Below are 11,262 nucleotides of genomic sequence, written 5' to 3' on the forward strand. Positions count from 1 at the left end.
CACCTGGTGTTGCCATAGAGGTCCCAGGCCAAGACAGCAGAGCTGAGGAGAGTTTTACATTCACTTCCCCCTTTATGGCTGGATGCTGGGGCTGCTTGCTCACTGTTTATTCCAGCAGGGACTGTGCCCAAATGCAAGCCTGACTAGTGGCCTTGTCCAGTGCCTACTGAACCAGACTTTCCTGGGCAGGACAAATTGTGTGGCAGTTGCTAGAAGCTGCCATACAGTATTGCTGATTGTGAGGCTGTTCCCAAGCGAAAGCTGCCAAAAACTCAGTCCAGACAAGACTTCTATGTAAAGAATGCTGAGAAAGGGCTGATCAGGCATTGAAGGACTGTAAGTTGTGAGTACTGACTGCTGCTCACTTTTCAGACCTCCTGATGAGGTATTTTAATGTACCTGCTCTTCTCTGGCCTGTCTGTTTTCTGACACATTTGTGTTGGATCTTTGGGTCTTGAGCATTTAATGGGCTGAATCCCTGCCAGTCCAGGGTGGACCAGAGTATTTTTGGCCCAGGTGGGATGCAGGTGGATGAGCAAGCGTTGCTGCCTTTTCATAGCGGCAGAGCTGGTGGATGTGAACCAGCAAAGTGGAAGGAGCATAGTGGTGAACGTGGAGCAGGAATCCCCCAGCAGCCCTGGGAGAGCTTGAAACCTTAAATTGTGCAAGCATATTTATTGGATAATGGGTGACGTGACTTTCCAGTGTTGTCCAAACCAGAGACTGCCGATGCCTATGTATACCCAGAGTCTGTGGAGCATGGGCTGGTTCAGATAGAAGGGAAGTAAACAATGCTGAAGTCAGAATAAAGGTGGAATGAATAAAATAAGTAAATGAACAGGACATAGTTTTGCCAAGCAGCAAAAGGAACAGCAGCAGCAAATACCAGACTCCAATCTTAGGACTGTCTTGTTACCTCCAGCAGTTGTATTCATTATAATTACACCTATTGATTCTTCAACTCATTGCTATAGCTACCAACCTGCGGTAGCGCCCGTAACTGTCTTGGTGCAGAGGCAGGGACCTGCTGAGCACTGCGGCATCCCAGTGGCTTGCAGAGCTTGTGGAAGGAGGGAAGCTGCTGAGATGCCTCCAGGTGCTGTGTGGATGCACATGTGTAGTGGGTTGACCCTGGCTGGATGCAGGAGCCCACCAAAGCTGCACTATCACTCTCCTTCTCAACCGGACAAGGGAGAGAAAATATAATGAAAGGCTCATGGGTTGAGATAAGGACAGGGAGATCTCTTGGCAATTACTGTCATGGGCAAAACAGACTCAACTTGGGGAAATTAGTTTAATTTATTACCAATCAAATCAGAGTAGAATAATGGAAAATAAACCCAAATATTAAAAAACACCTTCCCCTCACCCCTCCCTTCTTCTCAGGCTTAACTTTACTCCCAATTTCTCTACCTCCTCCCCTCCAGCAGTGCAGGGGGATGGGGAAAGGAGGTTGCAGTCAGTTCATCACATGCTGTCTCTGCTGCTCCTTCCTCCTGAGTGGGAGGACTCCTCACTCTCTTCTCTGCATGGGGTCCCTCCCACAGGAGACAGTCCTCCCTGAACTTCTCCAACACAAGTCCTTCCCACGGGCTGCAGTTCCTCACTAACTGCTCCAGCATGGGTCCCTTCCACAGGGTGCAGTCCTTCAGGAACAGACTGCTCCAGCGTGGGTCCCCTGAGAGGTCACAAGTCCTGTCAGCAAACCTGCTCCAGCGTGGACTCCTCTTTCTCCATGTGTCCACAGGTCCTGCCAGAGGCCTGCTCCGGCGTGGGCTTCCCACAGAGTCACAGTCCCCTTTGAGCATCCACCTGCTCTAGCGTGGGGTCCTCCATAGGCTGCAGGTGGATATCTGCTCCACCATTCACCTCCATGGGCTGCAGGGAGACAGCCTGCCTCACCATGGTCTTCACCATGGGCTGCAGGGGAATCTCTGCTCTGGCACCTGGAGCATGTCGTCCCCCTCCTTCACTGACCTTGGTGCCTGCAGGGTTGTTTCTCTCACAGACCCTCACTCCTCTCTCCAGCTGCAACTGTGCAGGGTTTTCTTCCCCCATTCTTAAACATGTGATCCCAAAGGTGCTGCCACCATTGCTGATGGGCTCAGCCTTGGCCAGTGGGAGGTCCCTCTTGGAGTTTACTGGCATTGGCTTTATTGGACATGAGGGGAAGCTTCTAGCAGCTTCTCACAGAAACCACCCTGTAACCCCCTGCCCAGCTACCAAAACCTTGCTACCCAAACCCAAAGCAACATGGAAGCAGCACTTTCCTTCATGGTGCTTTTCTCCTACCTGCTTTGGCCTTGATTAAGAAAAGACTGTCCAAGCCCCTCTCTGGCTGAGACAGGTTATGGGGCAGCCCCTGAAGGAGAGCTCCTTCTGCATGGTCTGCATCACCGTTGGTCTCTGCAGGGACCTGGTAGGACCCCTCAAAGTTGGTGATCTGGAGAAACACTGGCCTTTCTCTGCATTGGACTATGGTTGGACTTGATGGTATTTTCCAACTTAAATGATTTTATGATTCTATAGTGGCCTAATTCTTGCCTTTGTGCCTCCTGGATTCCTCCCTGAGAGACTGACTGATGCTTTTGAGATTTAAATTTCTTTTATTTATACTGATGTTCTCCTGTATTAGGTGACAGCTTAGCAAAATGTCCACTGCCTTCCGCCTGTGGATTCTCCTGTGCTGTTTCTTCATTTTCCCCACTTTGATAATTCCTAGCAGTTTAATTAAACTTCAAATTTTATCCCTTTTCTATTCATTCTCCTCTCTGAATCACTGGTGCAGTTGCTGACATAAAGAGTGGTGGTTCTGCATGTTAAGCAGGTCTCTCCTTCAGCTAGTCTGCAGATGTGTATCCTTATCTTCACCCCCTAAGTGCTGCTACCCTCTCTGCTCACAGACACAAACATAAAGTTCTCCTCTTCAGTGTATGCTGGGTTTGGCTGTGAGCGGTGGACTGTCAGGCATGAGCCTTTCTGCATGCAGCTGCTGAGCTTTAGTGCTGTTGATTGCTGGAGTTTGCACATATGCTCTCCTGGAAAAGGTCACACCAGTGCAATATTGGCTTAAATGAAAATTAGTTTATTATGCATGTGGCTCTTCCTGCAGGCAGCTGATTAAGCAGCCAGCTGTGGCCAGATGTCTGCCAGAGATCCTCTGGGATGCACACAGCTTTAAAAGGTGGTTTAGATGACTTGTAGTTGAGCCTGTTTGTTGGCTCAGTCAGACTCGTGGTACTTTTTACCACAATTGGGCACTGTGCTTCTCGCCAGCATGTGCAGGGCTGCTTATTGTTCACGCTGCTGGAGCATCCCAAGGGGAGGAACCACCTCTGGTTCACTTGGAGTGCATGGACAGCACTGAGGGGGACTCTCATTTCAAACACTTGTCTATTGGGACATATCAGGAGCAAAAACTGTGAGAAGTACCTTGGTTCTCTTTATATAGTCTGTACTCTTCTAACCTGAGTCAGCTGTAATCTATAAAGCAGCTTTCAGCTAACTTTTCCCCATATAACTTCTATTAATACTTGTGATAAATAACAACAGATGCTATTTTAAAGAGACTATTTGATCAGATCAGAAAGACGTAGACAACATGAATTTTTTCACATCTACAATTTAAAATAAGAGTAGCAGCATCTTCTGGCCTTGGCTTCTGTACCCCAGGGCTCTGTACAGTGCTCTGTGCTTTCTGGTTTAGCAACAAGTGGTTGCTTGTAGCCGCACCTCCCCAAATGTCCCCATTTCCCCTGACATGAAAACATGTCAAGTAGCAAACTTGTGCAGTGTCCAGTGGCTGGATGGGGGGACATGCTGTGTGCAAGCCCAGCAGCTCTGCACCAGCGGAGCAGCCCTGCATGTCTCTGAGCGGGGGGAGGGAGGAAGAAGGGAAAGGAGGTGTGGGTGGGGGGGTGGTGGGGCTGTGCAGGTGAGGGGAAGAGGAGGAGGGAGCCCTGGAGAGCAGGTGGTTGTGGATGAGCCCAAGGGCCTGCCCAGGGCAGGAGCAGGGCTGATAGCTCAGAGTAGGAGCTGCTGGGGGAGCCAGGGCATTTGAGCAACCTGGTCTAGTGGAAGGTGTTCCTGCCCATGGCAGGGGGGTTGGAACTGGATGAGCTTTAAGGTCCTTTCCAACCCATTCTATGATACTATGATTTTGCATGTTATAGTTCAACATCACCAACGTGGAATTCTTGTCTTAAACACAAGTAAAGCATTTATCTAACATCCTTTGACCCATGTTCAGTAGGACCTGTTTAGGATTCATAGCATGACGGGGCAGGTGGGTTGTTTCTGTTTAAATTAATCCCCTCAGTGATAGAGTTAAAAGATGAGGTAATAGGAATGGTCCCTCTGCTACTGCTCCTGTGTTATTTGGCATAATTATCCCTTCCTTGAAACTGTCTGCAGTTCAATTAGGTAGCTTTTTGTGGAACTCCTAAGTAGATAAAAGAAAGGAAAAAGAGGAAAAGGTGTGTGATCTTTTTCTTCATTAAAGGATTTGGGCAAAGGGGACTCCCCTTAAAAACATGTAGAAGAAAATCAGGGAAAGGGATCTTTGCTAAAGGCCGTTTTAAGCAACGTATGCCAAAATGCATAATTTGGTTTGGTTGCATTCCTGTGTGATTTTTAGTGTCATATTTGGTCCCAGGTACCCCAATACTTGAGATGTGTGGTAGTCAGAGGCTCTGATGGATTTCCTTGTGAACACAACATCACAGATTTGGACTTTTATTTTTACTTTTTCAATCCCAGAAACATAGCAGTGCTGAAGGTCTGTACCTGTGGGACAGAAACCTGTGAGAGCTCAGTTCAGCAGAATCAGTTACATTTACAAAGATGACTGACAAATTACTAGAAAGGTATTGCAGGGAACTACTGCCCATCACCAGGTTTATAGTGATATTTAATTGACAAGGTTGAATGTCTCTACTCCTGTTGTTGGAAAGGCTGGCTGTCCTGAGGCTGGGCTGCAAACTCCGTTGTAAAATCCAGCAGAGAAAACTCTTGACTATTTAAATTCTGTACCCTTTTTCAAAGCCCTTTTCCATGTGGGCAGTGTGGCTGAGGAAGTCAGGGCTTGTTTGCCCTGACGCGTCCAATGCCAGCAGCAATCCAGGGGAGCGGCACACGGCACTCCTCTGCTGCACTTTGGGCACTTCCAGTGGCAGAGATGAATTTCTCTCTGCTGGTCGGGATGAGTGGCTAATGGGGAGCTGTCTACATGACAGGCATCTCCATATTGTGAGGTGAACCCAATGGGTCAGGCAGATCTGTAGGGATGGTGAGGGGACGGGGCACTTCTCCTGTGGCCGGGCTGACTTGCCGTGCTGTGACACTGCGAGGGTGGGGGCCACTGATGTTTTAAAACACCAGAAGCTGAGCCATCCTGTGATACTAACACTTTGCTGCTTTTTTTGGGGGGATGTGAAGGCCTTCGCTCATATGCAGTGCTGTGCCTGCACCCAGGGGTCACTGCCCCATTAGGAGTTGGGCTGTGGTGGCAGGACCCATCCTGGGGTCTCTCTTCTTGCCACGGCAAGGACAGCATCATAGGATGCCCCTCTATGTCTGTTCCGTGTTATTCTATTGCCTTTCCCATGACCCATTTCCAAGGCTAACCATGGACCTCCTGAGCACTAGGCTGTCTGCCTGGACACTGTATGTCCCTGCAAAGTCCTCAGGCCAGGGGCCATTTCATTATGTTGCTGTACAGTACCAGCCAATGTGAGGTGCCATGCTCAGCTGAAAGTCTTTGGTACGCTGTGTTACAGCAAATTAATCTTCTGACTGTAATATTGAATATCATACTTTTGCCTGTGGTTCGTCTTGTCCATTTAGTCTGCTAAAAGGTGCTGAGTGAGAAATAGGTGGAGCAGGGTTTCCAGCCTGTTGGTAAGGCAGGAAAACATGAGCCTTTCAATTTTTTTGACACAATTTTGTAATTGTAATAAATATTTATGTGTCTTCGGTCCACTGTAGCAAGCTAATAGTAAATTCATTTGTGATGCCTATTTATTATAAAAGGCTGGAGCCTTTCAACCCCCTTGTTGTGTCTGGCAACTCCTGGGAATTAATTGTATGCTGTCAGAAAGGCAGATCTTGCAAATCCAGCACCAGCCTGCTAATAGTGGGATTATTATTTAACAGTCCCAGACTCTGTGAGGCTGCTTTTTATTCTACTCTGCTTGGTGGGTTTAAAGAGGTTTTTAAAGAACTGAACAGCTAAGGCAGAAGTCAGTGCAAGTTCAATGGGGAATGCATTAGTGGTGGTCCCCTGTCTGTAGCACCCTCAGCGAGTGCTGCTGAGTGAACAGCTGGTGGCTCTTGTGGCTCTGTGCTGGCCATGTCCCTCAAAGCAGCCCCAGTGGGAGGAACGGACCTGGGGGACATCTCTGCTGTCCTTTGAGCTGAGTTAGGGACCTGCTGAGCTGCCTAGGAGGTGCAGGGGGCCAGTGCAGATTAAGGTTGTGGCACTGCCAGCTCTGAGGACATATGACCCTAGTCCATTTTGCTGCCTGCCTTGTCTCATAATTCTATTCGTGAACCCACTGAGCTCCATCTAAAACTAGTGAGGAGATCTGGGCTGGTGGAAAGGCTTTTTGCTGAGCCTCTGCTTTGGCAGCTATAGACTGTCTTCCAACCTTCAGGACAAATTTACCTGAGAAAAGGTCATAACCACTTATTCTTGTTCCAGCTCTATTTCTTTATCAAATCCTTCTCTAGCTACTGCTACTTATCCCTTTGTGTGTAAATATATGTACATACATGCATATGGCACATGGTCTTCTAAAATGCAATTAATACTATGCTGTATCTTTAGAAATGTCTGTGATTAAATTCTGAGATTCTTCTCAGCTGCTTTCTGTTGGTGACTCATCATTCCAGCCCAGCTGGCACAACTGGGTTCTTGGTTGTTTCTGACTGCTGAGGTTTTATAGCAAATGTATTTTTACAGGCAGACAAGTGGAGAGCCTTGTGTTTATTACTATTGAATTAATCCTATTTTTATCTTTTGAATCTTCAAGGTCATCTGGTTCTTACATGAAATACCTTTCCTTCAGTCCTCCTCTGGCAGTACAATGCCTTTTTTAATAATCTGTACACTTCATCAGTACTTCTGATGCTGTGGCTGTTAATGAAAGTACCAAGACAGGCAGATTCCAGGCTCCCTCTGTAAGGAACAACTCTGATAAGCTCCATCAAATCTGACACTGCCCCTTTCAGCAGTGCCCCTTTCCCCCTGACTTGGCTTTCTTTCTCCTTTAAAATCTGTTCCCAAGCCTTTCACGGCAGGGAGATCTGACAATCAGGTCAAGCATTACCTGGATCACCCTCTCCTCTTGTGCATTTAACCCTGCATTTCTTCATCAATAAGACACTGGACTTTTCTGATCAGTTCCTTCTCTACTCCACTCCCTGCTTTTAATAATTTTTTAAATACTCTTTTAATGTCCTGTTACTTCTCTAGAGAAGCTAGGAGCTTGATCCCACAAGGTTTTACATTTAACAAGGGTATGAATTCTGCATAGTGTTTAGTATTTTTCATTTGAAGAAATGTTGGGTTTCCTCCACTTGCAGTCCCCTGAGGTCCTGAATCCACTTTCCCTCTCTAGTATTTTGTATTTTCTCATCAAAGTTTTTTTTTTTACTTTCTGTTTCTGGCAACAGGTGTAACACATTTGCCACATTGACATATTTAACAATATGCAGATCTGTGTGGCTTTTCATGAGATCCTTTTCTCTGCAACAGACTGAAACACCCTACAGGGACATACTAAATCCAGACTGTTTGGGATCACCAGCTGATGGAGCAGGGGCTCTGGATGCCCATCTCAGAATGGGAGGACTTGCAAAGACAGGAGGAGACTGGCCTATAAAACACACAGACCCTGTACATACACAGGGAGAGTGGATTGGGAGGATTTCCTTGTTAATGCCCCATTTGTTCTCCAATTTGAATCAAACTGCCATTTCTCTCACTTGCCTCGTCTCCTGTGACTAAATGCAGCCTATTTGCAGGGAAGCTTATGCCGTTAATTGCCATTGATCGATGGTGGGAATTAGGGTTATGTGTCTTGCTCTCCTGGGCCCAACTGTCTGGGTATCTCATCACTAGCAATGATGGGGGCACCAGCCTGATTTCCTGGCATCACACCTCCTTTGGACAGGTGTTAACAGTTTCAGGTCCAACCTTCCACTGGTATTAGTGACAGGGATTCATTGACTTCAACAGCTAAACTTAACTTACAGCAGCTAGGACTGTGCTTCAAAATGAAGAATTGGGCCAGTAATTTTTACAGCTTACGTTTCAAATTTTTTCAACAAATGAATGAACAGCTGTAATCCAAGGCCATGCTTTACTGAGTGATGGTTGCCAAGGACTGGTCTTATTTGTACTATATTGTAAGTACCTATGAATCAAAAGTATATCATAAGAATCTGTAAGTCAAACAATAGCTCCAAACACAGTAGTAAGTTATGCACCATCTCATAATTTATTATAATACAAACAAGTTTGTCAAACACAATATATTGTCTACTTATGAAAATATCAATATTCACAACTTAAATAGGTAACAGGTCCCGTAATTTTATATACCAGCAACTCATCTAAAAAGTATTTTGTTCCTAGCTGTGGTATTCAAGGACATGCACCTATAAGTAATTGTAAAACTGTCCATTCACAGCTTATTTTTCCTAATTGTAGATATTTGAAATATAAATTAGAGTACAAAAGACCATCTCCACAACAAAGATGATTTTGTCTCCAGGATACTTTTTCCCTAAATAATGACACTATATGTGCTTGGTTAAGTTTTTACTATTGGAAAATTAGGAGGTACGAATAATACAGCAAGACATTGGCTAGTTAGCAACAGTCATTGCAAGATGCTTCACACAACGAAAAATAAGGCAACTATTATGAACAGCAGCTCCCATATGGCAGACTAAAAAGTCAAGGCTTTAATATCCGAACTAGACTCCAAGAAGGCTTCAAATGTCTTAACAAGATATGGATTGATCTATAGCCCTCCTAAATTGATGGGAGTTGGAAAAACCAACCACAAAACTCAGAAGAACCTTCCCTTTGACTTCAAGAGGCTTTGGAAGTAAGCCCTTAAAGCCCTAAATTACCAGGAATTAAATGGCCAGTCCACTGTACATGAAAATTGCACCTTGTCATTTCTAAAATATGGAAAGGGATTGCAAGCTTTTTTCAAATGAAGTTACAACAATTTAATGAGTTAGTGGGAAATAAAATATTCTCATGGAAACATTTTGTTTTTAAATACGGTAATTTACAAAAATACATCATCAGGACAGGAAAAAACAAATGACACTGCTAGTTTGCAGGATAAACATTATTACAAAACCTAATAAATCACACAATGTGAATGGCAACATATGCCATGCACTTAATTGAATTTTTTTAATAAATAAAAGCCCTAAACATTCACTATTTTCTGTAAGGTTACTATTATATTAAGTAGAATAGTGAATTTCCTGTATAAATAGTTTTTTCAATAGATACATTCTCAAAAATGAACCACTTATCTATATAGATATTGCACTTCAGACTCACTCACATGTAACTCAGACAAGCATTCCTCATAACAAATTTAGAATAAAAATAAGTTATAAATACAGCGTTTTCCCAAAATGAAACATACAGTACCTTATTCATAAGGTAACTTTGGTTACTATCAACTGACAAAGACCAGAGAGAGGTTTCTGAGAGGAAGATAGAAGGCATGGCCACAAAACTGAAATTCTGTAAAACACCGGTAAAGGGAGCAATAATTTTAACCTTGCCATGACAAATACAGCAAGGCTGAGCATCCCTCTTACGCTTTATTATTGCAAGTAAATGTGAAGCTTTATTGAAATCACAGGGACTAGCAGCCTACAGGATGAGGGGGGCTCCTCGTTGGCATTTGAATCTGGGGAGATTTAGGTGGATAGCATCTCCTTGGTGGGTGAGGGTGGGAAGGGTCAGCTTCTGCTCTCAGCTCCCCCCTTCCCCAGACATGCCCCTCTCCTTGCTCCAACCAGCATAGTCCCTGGGGTGCTCCAGCAGCTCACAGAGGAGTGCTGAGCAGCTCTCCCAACTGCTCTGCTGGTGGGAGAGGACTGGGTGGTGTGTGCTTCCCCAAGGTGCTGGGCATCCCGTCTCTGTGCTCCTGACCAACCTGAATAGCCTCAATGTCTCCTGAGAAAGGCCCTCCAAACAGGAGCCAGCCTTTGTCTGGGGTCCCAGTCTTCATGGCTTGTGCCTTCTGCTGCCATTCCCTCCTGGGGAAGGAAGGTGTGCTCAGGTTTGGCGCGGGTTTTGCTCTTGCAGGACACCAGTGCGAGTCAGGGTGCAAATGCAACCTTTGTGGCAGAAGTCCTCAACGGGACTTTTGTAGACTTGGCATTTCATAGGGGAAATGCACCAAAGCTGAGCCATCCATGGATTTTAGAGAGGTGCTTTCAGCCCTCAGATCCCACCAAAGTGGGGATTCCTTCTTGGAGGACATTGCTGTGTCAGTCCCTGATGTACTATGAGCTCCCTGCTGGCAATGGAGATGGGCACGCACACAAACGCGGTGCTAACACCAGGCTACTTCTTATTTGCAGTTTCTCAGTAACTGCTGTGTCCACTGATTGCATTGTGCTTGTGTTCACTGTGCAAGGAAGTCTGCTCTCATGCTCAGTAAGGCTGCGTTAATATAGAATATAGAAGTAAAAAGGTGGTTATTGTACGTGGCTCTGAAAGACCACGTGCCAAGATCTGAGAAGGAGAGAAATTAAAAGAAATGCATTTTCAGCCTTCCTGTAACTCTCTTCTCTCGTCATTGTCTACACTCAGCATTGCTGGGATGCTGGTTTTTGAGTGTGAAAGAAGAGAAGGTAAATATTTAAAAGCCTTAGTCTAAGCTGATCTATGTTTTTTACCGCTGTTGGGTATTGAAAGATTTCTTTCACAAATAGTGTTTTTAACAATTAAATGGCAGATCTGCAATAGGATGGCATAATCTGTTAGGAGAAAATCTTAGGCTGAGGTTTTTATATGCTAATTCCTAAATGCCTGAACATGGAGGATAACTGAGAATCTTTACTGATTAGGAAGGAACCTGAAGGCTGTGATCACTCCAAACCTCCCAGGAGCAGCTTCAGTGGGAACTCTGCATCAGGCAGGACTTGGCCTCACACTTGAAAGTCTTTAGACACCGTAACTGAAATATCTGGGAAAAGATGCTACTTTTGTTCTTG

This window comes from Leptosomus discolor, chromosome 14 (assembly GCF_034619465.1).
Source record: "Leptosomus discolor isolate bLepDis1 chromosome 14, bLepDis1.hap2, whole genome shotgun sequence".
Lineage (NCBI taxonomy): Eukaryota > Metazoa > Chordata > Aves > Leptosomiformes > Leptosomidae > Leptosomus > Leptosomus discolor.